At 39.3% G+C, this 14744-nt stretch overlaps 1 pseudogene; it reads right to left on the reverse strand.

Annotated features, from left to right (window-relative positions):
* Positions 1–5582: 5582 nt before the first annotated feature.
* Positions 5583–5705, reverse strand: LOC129406155 (small nucleolar RNA U3; annotated as a pseudogene).
* Positions 5706–14744: the final 9039 nt, after the last annotated feature.

The following is a 14744-nucleotide window of genomic DNA, read 5'->3' on the forward strand; positions in this document are numbered from 1 at the left end:
CATTGTCATCTGCTAGCTCCAGGAATGCAAAGAGCCTCAAGCCATTTGTTGAGGATTTTGACGAAGAAGTCTAACCATCTCGTAGGTGTGTGGCCACGAGTCTTTTGACGTCCCATGGAATTCAGTTGGTAATAGCTCTAGTTCAGTGGCCCTCTCTAAATCGCATTTCATGTTTGGTCCACCTGATTTTGGATGCCTTGGCAAATGAGACAGAGTCCCTGACTTTTTATCGTCCTCTTAACAACTTTTTTAACCCTATTGAAGGTGTTCCACACTACTCTCTTCCTCCTGGGCAGTTCTGGTGCCAAGTGATTCCTCACATTGAGTTCTCAACCCAGGTACACATAACTGCTGCATTCAGGGATGTTGATTCCATTGAGAGCAAATGGAACATCAGGGACTAGTTCATTTTTCATGAACATTGTCTTGGTGAGATTCAGCTGCAGTCTGACTTTTCCACACTCACGGTCGAAGTCGGCCAGCATTCACGCGACTTGGCTAATGTTTGGTGTTATGAGAACAATGTCATCAGCAAAGCAGAGGTGGTGTAGTTGCCAACCATCTATCTTCACTCCCATTTCTTCCCATTCTAATCATCTCATGACATTCTCGAGGGTGGCACTGAAGAGTTTCAGTGAAATGGTATCACCCTGCCGAACCCCTCTCTTTACGTCAATGATCACTTCCTTGTAGAATGGTGAGATCCTGGTGGTGAATCTGTAATACAGCTCACAGAAGATCCTGATGCACTGAGTTTGAACTGCCTGTTTGGCTAGGGCTTCCATGACTGCTTCAGTCTCAACAGAATCAAAGACCTTCTTTAAATACGTTAGACAGAGCAGTATCTTGAACTCTCATGAAACTTTAATGAGCTTGGTCACTGTGTGGATATGGTCGATCATGCTGAGTCCTTTTCAGAACCCAGCTTGCTCACATGGTTGTCCATTGTCTAATGTTCTGCATATTCTATTCAGGATATCTATAGTGAACAACTTGTAGATGATGGATAGCAGGCAGATTGGACAATAGTTGCCCATGTAGTGGATATCTCCCTTCTTGTACAACAGAACGGTCCTACTGGTTTTCCATTGGGACGGAACCTTGCATTAGGACAACTAGCATGTGAAGAGCTGAGCCAGTGTATTGACAAGTACTGGCAGCAGATTCTTTAGGTGTTCAGGTCTGACCTTGTCTGGACCGGGTGTGTACGTGTCTTTACCGACGAGATGCCGTGTTGGATTTTGGAAGGGACAACACTGGGAATGACACATCCATTCTGTGGAATTTGGTATGTGGGCAGGTAGACGTGGATGTCGAAGAGATCTGAGTAGAAATTGTGAATAATCCTCTCCATTGCCCTTCTGGAAGATGTGATAGATCCATCAGGATGTCGGAGTGCAGTAATCTTGGTCTTGTAGTTAGTGAAGGAGAGGCGAGTGTTGTGAATACTTTTCCCGGTTTCTGCTGAATCAACCAACACTTCTCTTCTCTCTTTGAGATCTTCCTTTATCCCTTCTCTGCACAGCTTTTCTAGCTCGAACGTTAGCTTGTGATTGCCTGAGGCTCGTGCCAAACCACGTTGGCAAATGAGTTTGAGAGTTTCTGAAGACATTTGTCTGTTTGTGGCTCTCCCACTCTTGGCATTCCTCGCACAGTCATGAGGTGCTGAACCAGTCAATCCTATTTCTTGTCGATATTGTCAACGATGGCATCTTCCCACGTTGCTACAATAGTGCCAAAGAGTTCCCAGTTGGTGGTCATTGTGGGAGTTCTCTTCTTAAACTTAAACTTTGCAGACCTTTCTCCCCACTCTGTGAAGTAGAATTTTGCATGAAGGAGATCCCTTTTGGAATTTTGGGACAAAAGCAACATTGGTTAGGCAAAACCATTGATTAAATATGATGTGGTCAATTTCATTGTAGAACTGTCCACTGGGAGACTCCCATGTCCAACGTTTAGATTAGATGGAACTGAGAGTAATCTTGGATGGCTTTGTTGACATGATGAACTCAGACAGTCTCTCACCCTATTCGTTCCATTCTAGGCCATGGGTCCCAATGTGGGTTCTTCGGGAAACCTTCCCCGTCCTATCTTGGCATTAAAATCACCGACAATGATCTTGTAGAAGGTGGGGTCTTCTTTATAGAACTTCTCCAGCTCCATGAAGAACTTGTCAATTTCTTCTTCATCGTAGTTGGATGTTGGTGCATAGATAACAAAGATAGAAACTACCGGCAGTAAGCCACATCTATTCAATCATAATCATTTGATTTGGGTTGTTAGACAATCGAATGAATCAATGCTCATGGCCAAGTTCATGTTGACAAGGACACTGACACCACTGACACATCTATTGTCGAATGTTCCCAGGACAGTTCTTGTCCAGTGTCGTAAATGGCTTGATGTGATCGATGCCTTCTCGTTTCAGTCAGACCAATGATGTAGTACTTGATCATCTGTGCTTGCGCTATCAGATCCTCAATGGATGCTTCCGATGCCAGCATACATGCTTTGAAAGTACAGATAGTCATTTTATTCCTTCTTCATTTTGGCAGCCTAGTCCATCCCTGAGATTTTATCAGCCTCTCCTTGTTCATCCTTCTTAATGCTGCCATGCTGGGGCTCTTTCAGTGTCAGGGGAATGAGGCCCATTGTTGTTACTGTTATGTTAACTATGCGCACACATAATTGGAATCAGCCTCCAGAGTGGCACATACACCTCTCCTTGCTCTCCTTGTTTGTCCTAAATAGATTAGTCATTAGGAGCCAAGTAAATACCCAAGTTAATTAAAAAAAAAAAGACTGCTAAAGCAAAAGGTTACAGATCTGGTGTTCTCCTTAATCCCATTTTCCTACCTCACCAATGTCAGTTGGGATGGAAATTGATATTACAAAGAAAATAGTCAATTTGAGATTTTCCTTGATATCTTTAGGGCAAGACAATAGTTAAATTCAGTACCTTTTCTGGGCTCCATGCAAATGGAGGAACAAATCACCTTTGCTGAAGTGATCAATGAGAAACAGCAGCACAGTTTTTCAGACACTGTACTTTTATCAAAACAAAGGAGTATGTTAGAATCACAGGACTGAATTTGTCATGTTGCCCTGAACACATTAGCGTGTGAGCCTGCTTTCTTGCCCACGTCCTAAAAATTCAATGTTTGAACCTCCATTACACTTGTATGTCACACTTCTGCATGAATTCTTACATAGTAATACCAAGAAGGAGGACTGGTCAGTGATTCAATCTACCAACACCCCTGGAAGCTTAAATGTAGTTCCACTGTGGACAATATAGCATTCTTGTTCTATAGATTTTTTTTAATGCAACATACGACCCTACTATAATTCACAGTGAGTGGGATTATTTATTTTGATTTTGGAAAACCTATGAGGAACCTAGGTCCTCCTTATCCTGAGGCAAAGGAAATAAATGAACACTGACATCACAGTTCACACAATTTACCTTGCTGAAAATCCTCCTCAACTTCAAGTCTCAACTAGGTCCACAGTTTCCTTGGATTATTGTGAAGCGTGTGTCCAGCTACGTGCTTTTGTGAGCATCATGTGCACTAAATTTCTGGAAGCAACGTTTCTCCTGTCTTGACATAGGTTTAGGAGTATATTAGGTTCTCAGCAGTATGGGTGAAAGAAATGAATTTTTACTGAAGCTGTTTGTTTCATCTGGTTCAATGAAAGTCTCAGATTGACTGTGCCAGCAGAAAATGGCAATGAACGTGGAAACTCTCTCAGTCAGTACTCTGACCATGGTAGATGTGTGTTAAGGTGAACATTCTCATCACTCTCAGCTGTCCCTTTTTGTAGGAAAAATTTAAAATATGACAGTTAAGAGTAGAAACCAATGACACATATGCAAGGCTTTAAGTTCCCATTCAACCTTTGATTAACAGTAAGAACTTCTTAGCAAGCAGGCTTAAAAGCTGTATATCCCTTGTTTTCTCAACTGTAAAACACAGAAATAAAAAAAATACCTACTTCATGGTTAGCAATATAGGAGTCCCTGAGAATTCGTGCTTTAATAAGTGCTCAGTTGTTAGCAGTTTATAGTGAATATTGCTATCAGTTTTTTTTTCTCATTTGATCATAGGATTTTAGTACTTTATAGAAAAGGCAGGAAAAGGGAGCTATGATATTCAGTATTTATGAGCAGATTTTAATGATTGCATGATTAAAATAGGCCATGTTCTCTTACTTATACCTCCCACTCCCATCAACACATTAAGTGTAATCAATATAAATATCATCATCACTCAGATATGATGGTCTATTTGCTACTCACTTGGCAGAAAAAGAAGATAAGTAAACGTAGACTCTGCAAGGAGTGTCTTTGATCAATGTCACACTTTCCCATGTGCTCCCATCTCAAGACTGGTTACATTTTAAGGGCACTCTTACTTCATTAACTTGATTTTATAAGCGTGCTGGGGAGTTGGTAGTTAATTATGCATAGTGCTTAGGCTAGCTTTTAAGAAACTGGCATTTTGGCCTTTACTTAATACATATTTTTCCATGTGATTTATATAGTAGTTGGTGATATTAGATGACCCTGTTGCAGCAAAGATGTTCAGTACTGTGAAAGGAGACAGGTAAACATCTCCTGCATGGTCTCTCTCCACTCCATGAGTGGACTAGGATTCGTATGTGTTGAGCTGTGCTGAGTAAGTGGTTTCTTTGTCAGAAAAAAAATTCTCTTAAGTTAGAAACTGAGGTCAATAAGAATAAATGACTGTTTTGTAGTCATAATTCCCCGTCAGTGGGATAATGCATTGCCCAATCACATTTAAGTTATTGCCTTCTACTCTGCCTTGCATCAAATGCCAAATAGATGATATTGGCAGCCCCACTTAGCAGGTGAGGTTCTTCTTTGAAGGAAATGTTACCTACCAGGATAAGAAATAGGGGTATTCCTCCAAGAGTGAGAGAGAGAAAGTCCTTATCATAAATACTGTATAAATATAACTAGAAGTAAATAAATGCATGGAAGGACAGAGAGAGTATCATGCTGAGTTAAATGAGTTAATGGGAGAGGGACAGACATAGAATGATTATACTCATGTAGGTTATAAAAAAATGTAGTATGAGACTAATACCCAAAGGCAGTAGAAATGAGAGCCAGGAGAAATGATTCATGTTGGAAGCTTGCTGTGAGTGGGGTTGAAGTGCAGTTATGACAGAGAAGGGACCACTATGACAATGATAGTTGAAAATGGTCACTCTGAACAAGAACTGAGTGCTGAAAGGAGGTAAAGTGATTTACATGATAACCTGTCAGTACTGTTATGGAAAACCACAATGCCATGGGGGGGGGGAGAGACAGAGACAGAAACAGAGAGACAGAGACAGAGACCGAGAGAAAGTGTCTGCTCAGTGTGTGTTGGGGCGTGGAGGGAAAATAGGGACATTGGTACTGATGAAGGGACAGGTGTTGGAACACTGTATGACTTAAACCCAATCATGAACAATTTTGTAACCGTGTATCTCTTGGTGATTCAATAAAAAAGAGGAAATAAAAATATAATATCAATATAAAGTCTTCACATATCATGGGAGGGTTAAAGGAATGGGATTTTACTATAATCCACCTTTTTTAAATTTTAGTAAATGACTTTGAGTGCTCTACTTGATCAGAGAAACTTCTCTAGTAACATACTATAGAAATGATCCCTGAAACATAGTGTGGACTGGAGCGATAGCGCAGCAGGTAGGGTGTTTGCCTTGCATGTGGCTGACCCAGGTTGGAATCCTCTCCGGTTGGATTCAGAGAGCCCAGCAAGCTACCAAGAGTATCTCGCTTGCACAGCAGAAGCCTGGCATGTTCGATATGCCAAAAACAGTAAGAACAAGTCTCACAATGGAGACGTTACTGGTGTGCCCTCTTGAGCAAATCGATGAGCAACAGGATGACAGTGACAGTGACAAATGACTTTGAATTCACAAAGAACTTAGTTTATATTAAAGCTCTTGGAATCATACACAAATTTAAATGATTTCTAGGATGCTAATTGTTACATAGAGGTTGGAGATGTGATTCAGTGGTAGATCATTTTCCTTACATGCCTAATTTTGATCTCCAGCACTGTATAGGCTCCTATGTACTGTCAGTTATTCTGGTAGTACTCAAGCATACTGGGATGATCTTGGGTCTCCCTGAAACTACTGGAAGTGCTCTCTCCCAAAATATGCAAAAATACAAAATTAAATAAAAATGAATCACTTTTAAAAAATAACATATAAAAATCACCTTTTATAGCGTATGAAGCTTCATTCAAAATTTTAGAATTCTTGGAGCATGTGGCCACATTTGCAGCCATGTGACATCTCAAACTCGACACCACTGATGTACCAGGAGTAACACAGCACACTGGATCAGATGTAAAGGACAAGGCTACCAATCTCAATTAAAAAATATTAACACACAAGGCTTAACCTGTAACAACATAGTAGTAATCTTTTATACAAGGGCTTAATGGCTCCAGGGTGAGATACAACAGTCTTCATGCACTTTCTTCTAAGGAATTTTTTTGGATAATTTTAAACAAATTATTCATTATAAGCAATGTAAAATAAGTTACTTAGGGCCTGATAGTGGAGCAGGCTTGAGGGGTGGTTGGGAAAATTGGAAATAATGGTGGTGGGAAGGTATGTTGGTGATGGGATAGGTGTTAGAATATTGAATGCAATAAAACATTGTGAAGACTTTATAAAAATAAAGAACTGCACTGTCTGTCTGTAGCACTGTTGTCCCATTGTTCATCGATTTGCTCAAGCAGGTACCACTAATGTATCCATGTGAGATTTGTTGTTACTATTTTTGGCATATTGAATACACCACAGGTACCTTACCAGGCTCTGCCTTGGGGGTGGGATACACTCAGTAGCTTGCTGGGTTCTCTAAGAGGGATGGAGGAATTGAACCTGGGTCAGCCGTGTGCAAGCAAATGCCCTACCTGCTATACTAGTGCACCAGTCCATCATAAAAATAAAAAAAATACATAAAAATAAAGTGTAAGCAATTAGGTACTTCAAAAATTCAATTATAAGTGCAATAGTGATGTTAGCAGTATCTACAATGAGATAAAGAACAACTAAGGTGATGTACTTTAGCACCTAGTGAAGTTCTGATAGAAAGGGTTCTAGCTTTCTTATCACATTTTATTTCCTCCCCTCCCCTCCCCTCTCCTCTCTACTCCTCTTCTCTCCTCTCCACCCTTCCCCTTCCTTTCCCTACCATCCCCTCCTATTCTCTCTTTCTCTCTCTCTATCTCTCTCTCTCTGGCTTTTTGGGTCACACTCAGCCATGCCCAGGTGTTACTTCTGGGTCTGCAACCAGGAATTATTTCTCATGGTACTCAGGGGGCCATATTGTATGGTATGGATTGAACCTGGTCGGCCATGTGCAAGGAAAACACCCTAAACCCTGTACTATTACTCTGGTCCTTTTTTTTTCTGAAAAAAAATATTTTCACTCCTCTAGAGAAGTGATATATCCACAAGATTGTCATTTCATTTTACTGAGTGTTTTGCATCTGTTACACATTTAAAGCAAGACGGGTGTTCTGAAAGTTTCTGTGTAATTTATAATCTATAGGTTAGGGTGGTGTAGTGTGTGTGTGTGTGTGTGTGTGTGTGTGTGTGTGTGTGTAAGAGAGAGAGTTCTACAAGGGATGGGGTTGGAAGGGAAGTATAGAATAAAGGAGAAAGAGAGAAAGAATAAGAAGAAAGGGGAAAGAGGAGAGAGGAGAGAGAGGAGCAGGGATAAAAGCGAGAGAGTAGAGAGACTCACTGACTCACTGCACCCAAACAGAGTATGTAATAAAGACAGATGGCAGGCACGAGTATTCATTGTTATTTCCACGTGTCTCCTTTATCACCACCAGAAAACCTCTTGCCCAATTTTTCCTGATTTGTGAGAATAAGGAGTCACCTTCTCTCTCCCATTTTTCCCTCCAGGGAACAGTTCAGCTCTCTTTGTTCCACTTTCCCCACGAAAAGTTCAATACATTGATTTCAGCTTAGCTGCGAGAAGGCTCTCAAATTGAACACGCTCAAATAAAGATGGGGATTAGAGAGATGACTGTCCAACACTATTGTAGCCTCGGAAGCTCTTCAGAAACAAGTCTACTTGGTAGGCAGACTGTCCATGAGGTAGAACTGTTATTTATTTTAAGCCTGTTATTTATTTTCACACACTGTCATGAAATTGCTGGTGCCAATTTCAAACCACTTTTTAAAGCCTTACGAGTAACTATAATGTCTAGAATTGTCCCTTGTTATTTATATCCCCCCAGTATAGGCCAGTGGTAAAGACATAGAATCAGTATCATGTTCAGTTTAAATATCATCTTTAAAGTTTAAAGAATCATCTTTAGGAGCTGCTAGGACATGGTGTACAGGCATCGCAGAACATAGCTTCGTTCTGAAAAAGAGCATGTGATGGTTTTAATTGAAAAATATGTCAACAAATTGTCTTATATGCTCCTCTTCAAAAGATGGACTGGAAATATTAAGCGTGGTTTATATTTAGTGGCATGATTCTAACAAACTAATGTGGAGAAAGTGTAGTTTCTGATGCTTAACTCTGAGATAAATTAAAAAAGATGTTGTGGGTTTCTCCTTGTCCTCTCTCCGGGGCTAGCCAGTTACGGCATCACAAAGGTGCCTGGTGGAGAAAACAAGGTAGGGTGGAACGGAGGCTTATGAGTGTACCATCTTGGAGCCAAACCAGTTTTGTTTCAGCTATTAATAACTGCAACAGTAGTTAACATCTTTGAGAGAATCTCATGAAAAATTTTTGACTCAGAATCAACCCCTGAAGCTATTACTGAATTTCTGAACAATGAATATTGTATTAATTCACAGCTTTAAAAAGAAATCACACAGCAATGGCCAATATATTGCTTGCTTTAGCTAAGCTTTGCAAAAAAGCCCTTTGTTCAAATAGTTTTGGTTTTTATTTTTTTAGAAAGAATCAATGAGACTTATACAAATTATTGGGAATTGTCAGCATAAGGGCTTTGGGTCTCCTTGCTTATGTTTTTAGCTCCCTATTTTCCAGTTTCCTGTGAAGTCTACCTGTGAAGTCAGGGGTAGGATGCAGGATTTCTCTCAAGGATGGAGAAAAGTATACTTTGGAGGATCAAATGGACTTTTAAGAAACTTGTGAGATCCTCCTTATGTTAAGCTAATAGGCAAAGAATCTTTGTACCAATAAAGATTCTTTTGGTTAAATGACATGCATGCTTTCTGTCTTGCATATATGCTATATAGAATGATTATTTGTCTTCAATAAATTAAAAAAAACAACCTGTGAAATCTTAAGGTGAAAAAAATAAGTCAAATACTGATGTTAAGGCCTCATCCTTAACACTCAGAAAGGTGAAAGAGAGTGTTTTAGAGTAGAAAACTCTTGATGGCTTTAGACAGGACACTGTGGGCTGGCATGAACTAGGTGGTGAGTGAGAGTCTTAGTCTTATATGTAGATGTGGTTTATGTCTTTAGTTCAACATTCTTTATATAGGTCCCATTTGCCAGGTGATTTCTTTTAAGCTTTTAAATAGAAGTCTAATTAACCTGTTGTGTTATATTAGTTTCTGAAGCTCAACATGATTTGCTATTTGTATTATTGAGTGATATTTTGGAGAGAATCTTGGTCTTGATGGGAATAGACTCAGCTTATAGTTCTACTCCCAACAAAAGGAAGGTTAAAAGATACAAAACAATTTTCTTCTTAAAAATTTTTTTTCATCGACTTCATAACTTTATATAACTTGCTATACTTTTCCACTTTATAACACAGTGGAGAGGGATATAGTAGAAAGATACACTTTCAAGGGAACTGAGCAGAATATGAGTTCTCACTAGAGCAGCAATTTAAATGCATTTAAAAAATCTCGAAGGTGATAATTTTGTTCTGAAGTTTTGTTACAAATAAATTCACCTTTGTAATAAGACCAATGGGTAAAAGATCAATAAAGTACAAGTTGTTGTTATTAGTTTAGAAGACAAAGTACTTGTTTTGGGAGTCAGTCGCAGAGCTCACTTTTCACATATTCTTATATTGTGAATAATTATACATGGGCAACAATTTGATAAAGGTCACTGTCACTGTCATCTCATTGCTCATCGATTTGCTTGAGCTGGCACCAGTAATGTCTCCATTGTAAGACTTGTTACTGTTTTTGGCATATCGAATAAGCCACGGGTAGCTTGCCAGACTCTGCCATTTGGGCGAGATACTCTTAGTAGCTTGCCGGGTTCTCCGAGAGGGGCGGAAAGAATCAAACCTGGGTCGGCTGCGTGCAAGGCAAATGCCCTACCCGCTGGACTATCGCTCCAGCCCTTGATAAAGGTAATTATAAAAATCTGTCATTGCTGAGATTTCCATTTATTTGATTGTGAACTTTTAGAGACTTTGGGTTATATGATTAACTTATAGTGGGAACTTTTTTATTGGTAAGTGCCTGAAACAGTTACTGAAATTAATACAGAGCACGTTTTTACCTTTTCACAATGAAATTGTTTGATTAACAGTGTGGTATTTATTCAGTTGGGATCTTAAATACCAGATGCAAATTTCAAATAATCACTTGAACAATCGAGTTCAAATATTTAACAGATCAGTGCAGAAAAGATTAAGTGGGAAATTTACTTTAAAGGACAAGTGTGTGTGTTTGAGGTAGAATGAGATCAGATAGATTTTGACCTTTTCAGACCTCAAGGGATGGCAAAGACATTTATCACATGAGGGGATGTTTTCAGTGTTTTTAAATTTTTGTCTTTCTTCTAGTTTTTATTTAATTTTATTATTTTTGTTTTAAATTTTTTATTAGTGAATCATTGTGAGGTACAGTTAAAGACTTACAAACTTTCATGCTTACATTTTAGTCATACAGTGGTTGAGAGCCCATCCCTCCATCAGTGCTCATTTTCCACCACCAACGGTCCCAGCATCCCTCCCTCCACCCCACTCCGCCTCTGTGGCAGGGCATTCCCTTTTGCTCTCTCTCTCCTTTAGGGTGTTGTGGTTTGCAGTAGAGGTATTAAGTGGCCATTATGTTCGGTCTATAATCTACTTTCAGCCCGCATCTCCCATCCTGAACAGGCCCTCCTAGCACCCTTTACTTGGTGGTCCCTTCTCTATATGAGCTTCCTTTCCCCCCAGCATGCAAGGCCAGCTTCTAAGCTGTGGAGTAATCCTCCTGGTACTTATCTCTACTGTTCTTGGGTGTTAGTCTCCCATTCTGTTACTTTGCATTCCACAAATGAGTGCAGTCCTTCTATGTCTATTCCTCTCTTTCTGACTCTTTTCACTTAACATGATACTTTCCATGTTGATCCACCTTCATGCAAATTTCATGACTCAAAACTTTTCTAACAGCTGCATAGTATTCCACTGTGTAGATATACCAAAGTTTCTTTAACCAGTCATCTGTTCTCGGGAACTTGGTTTTTTTCCAGATTCTGGCTATTGTAAACAGTGCTGCTATGAACACATAAGTGCAAATGTCATTTGTACTATACATTTTTGCATCTCCATGGTATGTTCCCAGAAGTAGTATTGCTACGTCAAATGGGAACTTGATTCTAATTTTTTAAGAAGCGTCCATACTATTTTCCAAACGGGCTGAACCAGTCGGCATTCCCACCAGCAGTGAAGAAGAGTCCCTTTCTCCCCACATCCACATGAACACCGGTTGCTTTTGTTCTTTTGGAAGTGGGCCACTCTCTTTGGCCAGTTTTTACTTTTACAAATTAAATTTTTTTATTAAGGCACTGTAATTTACAAACTTAAAAATAGTTGAGTTTCTTATTGTAGTCCAAAACCAATTCCATCACCAATGTCAAGTTCTCTCCACCAGTGTCCCCAGTTTTCCCCCCAATTCCCAGTCTGTCTCCTTGACAGGCACACTTAAGTTTCTTTGTCATAGATTGGATCTCATGCTTTCAGTACTGTTGGGTTTTTGATCATATATATATATATATACATATATATATATATTTATCATACTTAAACTCTGACAGAGTATTCTATACACTATGAATAAATGAGTTCATTTGTATTTGATCTCCATCACTTAGCATTATATCCTCCGGTTCCATCCAAGCTGTGGAAAATTGTATTCTTTCCTCGCAGCTGCATAGTATTCTATTTTGTTCATGTATCAAACTTTCATAATTTTCCTCATCTGTTACTGGACATATAGGTTGATTTAACCTCCTATTACTATTTCTGCAATGAGTAATGATGGGTGTACATATGTACTTTTTGAAAGAATGTTTTTGTGCATTGGGTGTAGATATCAAGAACTACTATTGCTGAGTCATGGAAGCTCTATTCTTATTTCCCTGAGAACTACCCATATTCCTTTTAAATTTTATCTCAGTTTTCTAGTATGTGAGAGAATGTCTTCAAACTCTGCCATGTGAAACTATCACCAGGAGACCTTATTACAAATACAGATTCTTGGACCCTGGGGATTCTTAGTCATAGCTTTAGTTTGCTGCCAGCACATTTTTATTTTTAACAAGCTCCCCAAGTGATTCTGGTGTGTAGCCTGTATTAGGAAGTACTAAATTAGGACATTTCCATGGATGTTTGCTATAGCTAGAAATGTGATATCATACTAGTTTACTCTAAAAGTAATAAATATACAAATACAAGGAAGACACATGATTCTCTCTTCTAATTTTGAGCTCTTGTTCCAAACTTTACTAGTTTTCTATCTTTACTATCAAAGATTTAGTCACCTTTAAATTTCATCTTGTCTATGCATCTGACCTGAGAAAGGAGATGTTAATTACTTTCTTTCTAGTCCAATCATTTACAATTGAGGCTTTAATTTCCCATGAAGCAAACCCAGCAGATGACTGGACAATTGCCTGACTCTTTGGGTTGTGCCTTCACGCTGAGTTTCAGATTATTTATTAGAGTTTTTAATTCTTTGATTTTTTTGTCCTAAACCAGCTTAGTTCCTCTATGTCCATACATATTTTTTGCATTCTTTCTAGACTCCACCCACACTGTAATTCTTGTTTCAAAATCTTGACCCAGAGGCCAGGACCTTCACAATTGTCAGATTCCCCATGCAGCTTGGCATTCTTTAGCACAGTTCCCACTCTGATACCGTATTCCCCAACCTACCCTCTGTCCAAAAACATTGCGTTAGATCTCCTCAATGATCCCTGGTCTGTGTACTGCCCCATATGAGAAATAAGTCTGTTTCATATTTATTTTATGCACTATTCTTAACTGTCAGGTTAGGTGGTGTCTGAAGGCATTGCCTGGTTATGGAGGATTTGTAAAGCTCTTGATTGACAGAGAGCAACATTAAGAGGAGGGCCAGGAGATAGTTTCAATGAATTGAGCACATACTTTTTTGAAAAAAAAATTAAATTGTATTGAATTACCGTGAGATAGTTACAAGCTTTCATGTTTGGGTTACAATCTCACAATGATCAAACACCCATCCCTTCACTGGTGCACATTCCCCACCACCAATATCTCGGTTATAGCCCCCCTTTCACACCCTCCCCATGACTCCATGGCAGACAATATTCCCCATACTCTCTCTCTACTGTTGGGCATTATAGCTTGCAACACAGACACTGAGAGGTCATCATGTTTGGTCTATTATCTACTTTCCGCACACATCTCCCATCCCAACTGGTTCCTCCAGCCATCATTTTCCTAGTGATCCCTTCTCTATTCCATCTGCCTTCTCCCCTCCACTCATGAGGCAGGCTTCTAGCTATGGCACAATCCCCCTAGCCCTCGTATCTACCGTCCTTGGGTGTTAGTCTCATGTGATACTACCCTACATCCACAAATGAGTGAAGTCCTTCTATGTCTATCCCTCTCTTTCTGACTCATTTCTCTTAGCATTATACTCTCCATGCTTATCCATTTATAAGCAAATTTCATGACTTCATTTCTCCTAACAGCTGCATAGTATTCCATTGTGTAGATGTACCAAAGTTTCTTTAACCAGTCATCTGTTTTAGGGCACTCGGGTTGTTTCCATATTTTGGCTATTGTGAACAGTGCTGCAATGAATATATATAGGTATAGATGTTATTTCTACTGTGCTCTTTTGCATCCTCGAGATATATTCCCAGAAGTGGCATTGCAGGGTCATATGGAAGCTCAATTTCTAGTTTTTGAAGGGCTGTCCATATTGTTTTCTAGAAAGGCTGGACCAGTTGGCATTCCCACCAACAGTGATGGAGCGTCCCTTTTTCCCCACATCCATGCCAGCATTGGTTGCTTTTGTTCTTTTAATGTGAGCATATACTTTGTATATCAAAGGCTGGATTTGTCTTTGTCCCAGCTCTGTCTTGTACCCTGAGTAGTCCAGAAGCACAGTCTTCCCACCCAAGGAAAACAATAATGGGCCAGAAATGAAGTTCTGTAGAGCACTTGCCTTACTTATGTGAGGGCCTGGATTCAATATTGAGTACCACAACAAACAAATCCAACCAAACAAACAGGATTAATAGGAAATTTAAACAATGTATTTTCTATTCTCATTTCCTTTTTGTTGTCTTTATCAGGGGAAATGAATTGAGTTATTTATGTCTCTTCTGTAAACTAAGTTTATTCTGTCCTGATTTTAGTAAGTTCATGACAAGAATTTTTTCTGTGCAATAAATTATTTCAGAGCATCATAATAGCAGTATTCAAGTATTTGCTAGGTTGACATGAATATAAGAGTTTAAACTAATT

The sequence above is a fragment of the Sorex araneus genome, chromosome 6 (genome assembly GCF_027595985.1).
Source record: "Sorex araneus isolate mSorAra2 chromosome 6, mSorAra2.pri, whole genome shotgun sequence".
Classification (NCBI taxonomy): domain Eukaryota; kingdom Metazoa; phylum Chordata; class Mammalia; order Eulipotyphla; family Soricidae; genus Sorex; species Sorex araneus.